This window comes from Dromaius novaehollandiae, chromosome 10 (genome assembly GCF_036370855.1).
Source record: "Dromaius novaehollandiae isolate bDroNov1 chromosome 10, bDroNov1.hap1, whole genome shotgun sequence".
Classification (NCBI taxonomy): Eukaryota; Metazoa; Chordata; class Aves; order Casuariiformes; family Dromaiidae; genus Dromaius; species Dromaius novaehollandiae.
In genome coordinates, this window is record NC_088107.1 from 22,032,565 (window position 1) to 22,041,502 (window position 8,938).

The window sequence follows — 8,938 nt, forward strand, 5'->3', positions numbered from 1 at the left end:
TTGCCCATTAGTGTGAACGGTGCTGCCCTGGCCATCAGTGCTCATTGACTTAACTATGCAGGGTTAGAGAACCCAGGCTATTCTTCATCAGTAGTATTTAAATGCAGTCTACTGAACTGAAAGGTCACTGTTAACCTGCAATCTGAACTAACTTGAAAATCAACCTCCACAGCTCCAGACCATCTTCTTCCTGGCCCCCCCCCCCCCCATCCTGTTGTTCTCCAGCTTGCACAGCTGAGGCAATCAAAGCAAGGGCAATTAGGGGCCACACAGCTGCTAGCACTTAACCTGAACTCAACAAACCATGCTCCTCGCTAGTGAGCAAGGAGAACAGGAAGGCACCCTTAGCTTTGCCTTCACCCCTTAGGGCCATGCCTGCTTGCTACCATGGAGTTATTTGCAGGACTGAGTAGCCAAATCCCTTTGGAGGTAAAGCAGAACTGGCTATTACAAAATAAAACTAGAGAAAGCATCAGGATCAGCCACTACCACCCATCAGCAACATTCACCATTCTCCTAAATTAATACCAGTACTGATAGGTGCTGCCACCTACACATCATAGGTGTTTTTATATTACAGCTGTGGTATGTTGGGCATGCTCAGTGTAGCTGAGGCTAAAGGGGAGAGAATTGCTGTGATTTTGCTTCACATCCCTTCAGCTATCAGGAAGGATCCTGCAGAACAGTACTTAGAAGTGTTTTCTGAGGAAGGAAATAGAGGGATACTAGGCCACACTGTGCTTTCTGGAAAGCAAGTGCCTGTTAGGGGGTCTATGGGGGCTGCTGGGTTGGTTTCTGTAAAATACTTGTGTGGGGTAGCTAGATACTGGCAGAGGAATAGGAATTAAGTGTCCTGTTTGTGACTGGGTTATTAGTGAAATGATGATGCCCCAACCACTGAGAGAAAGCTGAACAATGGAGAGGAAAAAGGAAAAAGAGCTTTTAGTCTGTGTTTATAGTTATCTGCTCATTGACAATTATCTAATTCCAAGTGGTTAGCTCACGTTTTAGATGGGAGAAGCTCAGGGCCACGGTTAGCTCCATATTTGTGCATTTTTGCATCATGCACAGTGAAAATTTGATCTGTTTCTGGAATGGCTAGATGATCACATTTCTATCAAATTAGCTATTGCACACAGTACAGTGCATATCTCAGCTTTCTACCAGCTGTTGAAGGACAGATGATACCTGATCTGGCGCAAAGCCTCTCGGTGCAAAGTTAAGAGCATATTTGCAGCCTATCACTGCTGTGTGTCATATGGCTGCAGGATTTCTGTCAGGCACAAGGGTCCTAAAGCCAGATTTACTGTGCGGCTGTACTCTGACCCAAGCCATAGACTAAATCTTGCTTCTAAATTTAAAACTGTAAGAGCTGAGACCTCCCTAGCTATCCTCCAGCAAAATCAGGAAAAGTCAGACTTCACGTGTTTGAAATTTCTAAGAGGAAAGGAAAAAAAAGAAAAACCCTGAGCAAATAAAATTGGGCTTAGAATGTAACTACCAGTTATAGCCAGGCATTTCCACATACCCTCTTGAAGCTAAAGAGGGTGCAAAGAAACTTGGGGGGGGGGGGGCAGAGGGGGAAGAAGGCAGCAGATATCCTAAGAGGTTCTTTGAAATCAAAAAGAATTTTATTCATCAGATCAGAAAAAGCCAGTGCTGTATGCTGCCCACACCATAATTCAACTAAACCACCAAACTGAGGGCAGGCACATGGAGAAGCAGCCATCACATTAATCTGTGCAATACTGAAATAATTGTAACTGCACCAGTGGTGTTTTAGCTTAATCAAACTTTCTTTGCTTTAGCAGCAGAAAATACATTTTGGCATTTACTGCAGCCCCTGCTGCAGGGGATATGCATGGGATATGGGCAAATGGTACAGTTAGAGAAATTTTAGCCTAAACCTGAATGAAATTTCCTGAGTGTGGGATTAGACTTGGATTGTTTAAAGACCTGAGACTAAACCCTTTATTAAAAAGTGACTTGCTCTATGATTTTGGAGAATTCATCATACATCAGTTTCCCCATCTGTCAGGGGGAGTTTGTGAAGCACTTTGACACCACCTGCTGAAAATCCTTCTGGCATGCTAAGTATTTTGGTGATCATTCCATCCCTGACTCAATTTAACAAGCGAGCTTTGGGTGATGGTCAGATCAATATTTGCAATAGAAAATCTTGTACAAAAGAACAAATTATATTGTGTACACAGTGCCCTTGCTTGTTTTGCAGTAAGACTGGATGGCTCCTGGTAAGGGGGGGGTGCAGACATAGATAATATTCACACTCAATGTAGTGGGGGAGTTTTGTACATTCCCTTCCATTTCGCAAGCACACAAATGCTCAACAGCTGCATCTAAGAAAGAATTGTTCTGAAATTTTAAGCTGAAAACAGTCTGTGTAGGAACTTCTTGGGAAAGTGGTGAACTTTAACCTTCCCAGGAGAAGAATGTTAACATAAACGTGAATGGACAAGCTTTCAATGCACTGATAGACGTGAGAAATGCTTTGTCTTTAGAGAAGGGCTGCAGAGCCCTTCTTGTGTCTGAACTCACCGTGAGGAAGGGAGACATGAGCGACAGTGACTTTGTTCTGCTAAGTGGCAGCTAAAGATTTTACTACGGTCACTGCTCAATTCAGCAGCCATGTGGGGATACAAAACCAAAGAGAAGTCCTTATTCTAGGGGTAGAAGGGATCTTAAGAAATGCACCCTTCCTGCTCAGCTGGGCCATGTGCTAGCTTTTTTTAAACCACAGCACATAATCAGCATAGGCCCTAAATTTAACTTACATTTGCTCAGTCTATGTCCAGTATCCTCAACACACCATTTCTCAAGGCTGAGACCTTTGTCTCCCACCCAGGCCTCAGGTGTACCAATACTGCCAGATTAAAATGATGGTTTTCATGCTTTTAGAATAGACATTGTATCTGAAGCTCAAGAGCACATTAGAGCGCTGGGCTATCAACAACAAGCATTCATTGCAAGGATGGGGCATTATCCAAATCCTGGAAGTGCCTTCAGGAAACAGCACGGCCTGGTTCTTCTACAGGAGGTACTGGGACAAAAGATCTTGCCTATTACCCGTATGGTATTTAGTAGAGGCCTGGCAAAAAACTTAGTAAGGCAGTCTTTGCCAGTGACAGTTCACCTCTCTTGCACTTAATTGAAAGCATATGAACACTATCCCTGTTCAACTGATTTGCTGGCAGCCTTGTTCAATGGCAAGTATGATTTAATTTCATACCCTTCTACTTCCTTTGTCCAGGTAGGAGAAAAACTTCAAAACTTTGCTTAAAAGCAGTTTTCTAGACTGGCTCCTTTCCTACATCGGTCTGCAAAGCAGACTGTTCTGCATGCAAGCCTATCCTAGATGCTCCCAAACAGCTGAAACTTAAGTAGTTTGCTTAAGCACTTGATGTGCATGGAGAAAAGGAGTCCCAGTTCTTCACTCACGGCCTGATGCTAGCAAAGGTCAGACACTACAGTCACCTTGGAAAAAGCTCGTTACTCTCTTAAATAGGGCATGAGCCCCCTTGGTGAAAGGGGCTGTTGCCCACTGAAGCACCACACATCCAAGATGAAAGCAATGCTGTCCAGATTCTGAAATAACCTCAAGAGCAACAGCTCTATGGCCCCAAACTCTTGTGGCACAGTTACCCATTTCTGCAGGCTTCCCTCTAGCAAAGAGAAGAGTTTTCTCAACTCAAAGCTTTGAGGTGAAGCAAAGCATTCAGGATGAGCTGGTATAAAAGATGAATGTGACAGCAAAAGTGTAATCTATTGTGTGTGTCCATTTACCCCCACACAGCTATGTAGGGTACAGGTCTTTTCAGGGCTACACCCACACAAGCAAATTCTGACGCTGTCCTGCCCAAAACAACCCCTACCTAGATATCCAGCAAAGCAGCAGCTACATAGCTCTGGTATCCATCATTGTAATTTTGCTCTCTCCTGAACAGCCCCACTGCTGATCAGCATCAAGCTGAGTTGCACAAACAGCAAAGCCATTAAAGACACCATACAATGGAAGCGAAAGTGCAGTGCTGAAGTAGCCTAGTAACATGAGTAATGATATGTGAGACAGTAGGAAACAGGATAAGACTGCCAGTATCTTATCACTCAACAGCTGCACACTGCCCATAGTAACCAGCAAACGCTGTTTCCACTTTATAGGTCACTGCATCAAGTTCAGCCAGTTTCTCAGACAGAGCAAGTTTTGCTTTGTGGTACTGCCAGTTTAGATGTAGTGCAGATACCAGCTCACACTCCTTAAGCATATATCAAATTTTAAAGGATGGTGCCCTGAAAAGAGCTTTTCATCTACTCAATGCAGTTTCAGAGAAGGGAAATCAGCTGTGAGAAGGTGGAGATCAGCAGAGAGAAGATTAGTAAGATGAATTTTAAAAAGAGTTAGAAGAAAGGGGCTTATTATATGTGTGTTTTTTTTTTTTTTTAAATGTAGAAGGGAAGATGTTTGGCGGGGGGGGGAGGATTAAAGGCCCAGCTGGTAGTCTAAGCACTACATCCATCCAAGTAAGCACACATACTACAGGTTATAGTGCACAGGATCTGTAGATCCACTTAGGCTAGAGACTTCTATTGCATTTCACCCTTAAAGCAACTTTAATCCCATATGTATTAAAAACCTTTGGATCAGGTCTGGCTCACTGCTGCAGGAAAACTACATGCTTGTGCAGTCCAAGTAGTACACACACATGTTCATTCAATCACTCTTCGAATTGCTTCTTGTGCAGCCTGCACTAGAACCTAGTTGCATCTTCAGCAAAAGGCACCAGAGGCAGATGCTTTGGATAAGCATTCATTTCAGCTGGGCAAGTAGGGTGAAGTAAACATGCTGCTAGCTGTTTGAAACTGGAACCTGAAGTACTGTCAAAGCAGCATAAAAGATCCACCCGTCCTTTAAGTTAAAAGCACAAACTTTTCTCTCTTCCCAAATGCCCCAATGTTGCTGGTATTAACAGCTTCACTGGCTGAAATAACACTAAAAGTAGTAGCTGCTGAAAATGATTTCATGGATAGCATTACCAGAATTTGAGAATGTAGTTGAACATGAAAGTGTAATCAATGAACTACAGTATAATCAGTCCTACAGGCCTTCTATCAAGTCTGTCAATAGGGGAGGAGTACCGAGAGTCATTTACCAGCTCTGTACTTCCTCTGATGCAATAGCTTATTGTAGGAGAGCTGAATTTTAGTAGACTGCACTACAGGAGGAGTCATATCAGATAAAGGAAGTAGATAGGAGCATCTTACACATTGTTTATTCAGAACAGTTACATACACAGAAGAAACTCCTTGAGAGAGCAGTCAACACAATTATATCCAAAAACTTAGAACTGTGACATTTTACTTATCAAGAAGGAGCAGGACTCTCTTGTTCCCCACTACAAGATAACTGAGAGGAAATCCAAAAAAGTGAAAATCTCAAACAAAGCAGTCAAAGAAAAAAGCTGGAATGAACTTAAGGCATTCCCTATGTCCTAAAGGACACTTGGCTTTCCCCTCAATCATCTTGGCAAATACTAGTCCATTAGAAAGGCCAGATTACAGAGACTCTAATAGTCCTGTACAACACAATCCAGTGATTACACTTTCTGTAAGGGGGGGGGGGGGAATAAAAATAAGAAAATCTTTCCTGATGTGTCATCTTGGTATCTCTTGCTGTAGTTAAAGTTCATGATTTCTTGTCAAGACAGACACAGCAAAGATATGCTTCAAATGCATGAAAGAACTCCCAAAGAAGGTAAGAAGCTATAATCTCTGTGTTTCCTTTGCTAGAACACTGAATGTTAAGAATACTCAAGGCATGTAGATGCTGTGCCTAGGGGGAAAAAAAAAGATTAATCAATGATGCTAAAATTGATAGAGAAATCAAGAAAGGAAATCAGGTTTTAAATGTTAATGAGAATGTGCTCAAAGCTCAACTTTGAGAGCATAAACTAACTAGGGGAACACTGGAAAAGGGGAGAGTGGTGAAGATAAACAATCATAGCACAGAGCAGAGGTACTGGGCAATTCAAATTAAGATGCAGCTCAGGCTATGTCTACATTGCAGACCACAGCACAGAAATCTTGAGCAAATCAAAGTAGCTGGTATTGGAAGCAGTGGATCTGTGTATCACTAGTGTTAAGCACAGGCTACTTTACGGTACTTGGCCCAGTACTATTAAGGAGCCTGTACTAAAGTTTGTGTTCCTGTGGCTTAATCACCTCCAGTACTGAGCTTATCTTAAATTAGCCAGTGGGGGGAACTTTGTACCATACCACAGACTAGAGTCCTACACTAAAGAGTATTCATCAGTAACAGCTAGAAAAACAGGTAGAGGATGAAAATCTAAAGGAATGGAGAAGTCTCCCATCTTGCTCACACTTCAGTTTTTATGCATGTGTGGGGGAAAAGGTTTTTTGGTTTTTGTTTTGTTTTTTGCTTTGTTTGTGGTGACAATGAATTATCACCTTGAATGTTTACAGGAGCCTGAGATTTCATTATGATACCCTCATCTAAGAGGAAGGAGCCATAACACAATTTTCAAGAGAGAGAGAACCTGCTTATCACTAGAGTATTACTTGATAGACCCATGCTATTCAGATTTTTCCACTGTTCTCTCCAGTACTAATACAATCCCTTGCTCAACAACAAAGAAAGGCTCTAAGCCTCCCTCCCCCAAACACACACCACAATGAGAACCAACTGACTCAGGTGAAGAAAAAGCCCAGATGCAAACTTTGCTTAAGACAGTTTAGCAATAATCGAAGCAAGAAGGCATACAGTTTCACCAGCTGCTAAAAGAGAAACAGTCTGCAATAGCACCATCTTTTTCACCCACAGGACAGAAGTCTGGTTCTCTGCTGTCATTTTTCTTGGAACATGGATAATTTGCTAAGAGCAGAATTTTATTAGGAATGGCAGACAGCCTCAATCCAACATGCATGGGAATTCAGCCAGAAGACTGGTAAATCAAGAAGATCCTCTTAGATGCAAAAAGAGCTGTTAGAAATGCATATCATTTAGATCAAGGAGAAATCAAGTCTTTTGGTAAAAGCAAGAAATATTCCCTCACATTGGCAGCAAGAAGCTTGGAATAGCATGATACATGTTAATACTATTGCTTTAATGTATTCACCACATAATAAGTTATCTTTATATATATAAACACAATTATAGTGCTGTTTTACCATAGGTAAAGTTAAATGCCAAATATACCATGATTTTTATTGAAAAAGACACAGAGAACAGCACTTCCATAAATGAGTGCAAACTACACCTAAGATGGGTTTTATAAGGCCAATGCACAGTTACAGCATCCCCTTAACAAGCAGTACAAGCTGTTTTGCTCTCATTGTTTAAAACTTAACAGGACAAAAATATGAACTACAGCTAGATAAGCCTCACCTCTGCCCCCTCCCTTTAATCTTCATTCCTGCAGAAATGGAGGCAGTTTGATGTTAAATTCCAGTGTTATACTGTGGGTCAGAGATTCCAGATTTCAGAAGCCTAACAAATTAGTTTGTACTTCTAGAGTACTAAGCAAGACAGATTTACACCCAATCCAGGACTTTCAATACTACAGTAACATTTGATATTAACTGAGCTAAACTATACCAAATTAGTTACACATAATTAAGCTCTCCTGCTTATAACCACATTCAGAATTCAGGAAGTCTACATAGCTGGTGCTGACCAACTGATGACCAGAGGTATTAGTGGCACAGATGAATAGTATCAAGAGCCCTATATGGGAATTTGGGTATGCCTCCTTATTTGAGTATGAGTCCCACTGTTTGTACCAGGTAGCACACAGCAACCCCAGCACATTTATGATACAGTATCATTCAGAGACTGCAGGTAGTAAAACCAGTTAGCTCATGCTACAGTGGTATTCAGATATCTAACTACTAAAAAGATACCACTTGTTCATGGCTGGAATCAGACAGTCATACAAAATGCAACAGATGAGATTCTTGCTTTTTTTCTTTTTATTAAAAAAAAAGAAAAATGGCTACCCACACATCCAAGGAATCATGCAAGGCTGTCCCTAGTTTCTAGAAATACTGCATATAGGTAATATACTATGTTTAAGAGTCCATCCTTAACCACCCCAGCACTGAATTCAAAGAGATTTATGTCTTTTCATACCCTCATCTCAGCAGCTCCAACACATACCGAAGATACTACTACATGACAAGCAGGATGGACTTCAACTTTAGCACAACAGTTAGAAGCTGGGTTCCGTTTAGACTTTTATGTAAACAAAGCTGTAATATTTGATTAGATTTTAAAAAAGTTTCCATGCTCTGACGTTAATTTTCTGCATTTTCTAGACAAAGCAAGTGGAGGCTTCTCTGACCTACCAGCAATTATTTAAGGCTATACACTACCAGTCACCTCTGCTCCAAACCTATGCCCTCCAGCAAGATTTATAAGTGTGTGCACTGTAACAAAGTTTTCCATAACTATACCAATTTCAAAAGGTACGTTAAGGCTCCTCACTGAGAGGCCTAGTCCTGCCTTGTAGCTAAGGAGAGCTGACTATTTTTCTAAGCAGCCTTATCTTTATTTTGTGGGATACAGATGTTGTTTTAAATCTGCCCCGTTCCGATTCTTAGACACTATGGTCCTCTCTTTCTCTTTGAGATCCTACTAAGCATGTCTACAATATGCAATACAGCATGATGCAGATCTTAAATTTATCCACTCTTCTCAGTGTAGATTCTGTTAGCAGGCTTGCTACTATACTGATGAAACTTAACGCCAGAGTCTCATGAGTCACTTGCAATACTAAGAATGAAAATCTAAGCCTCAAGGGCAGATCACCTGAAACACACCTTTATAAATTAACAGAATTCCCAAAGCATACTTTTACATCTGTGTAACTCTGTAAATAACTTAAATTCCTTAAAAGATGTATTGGCC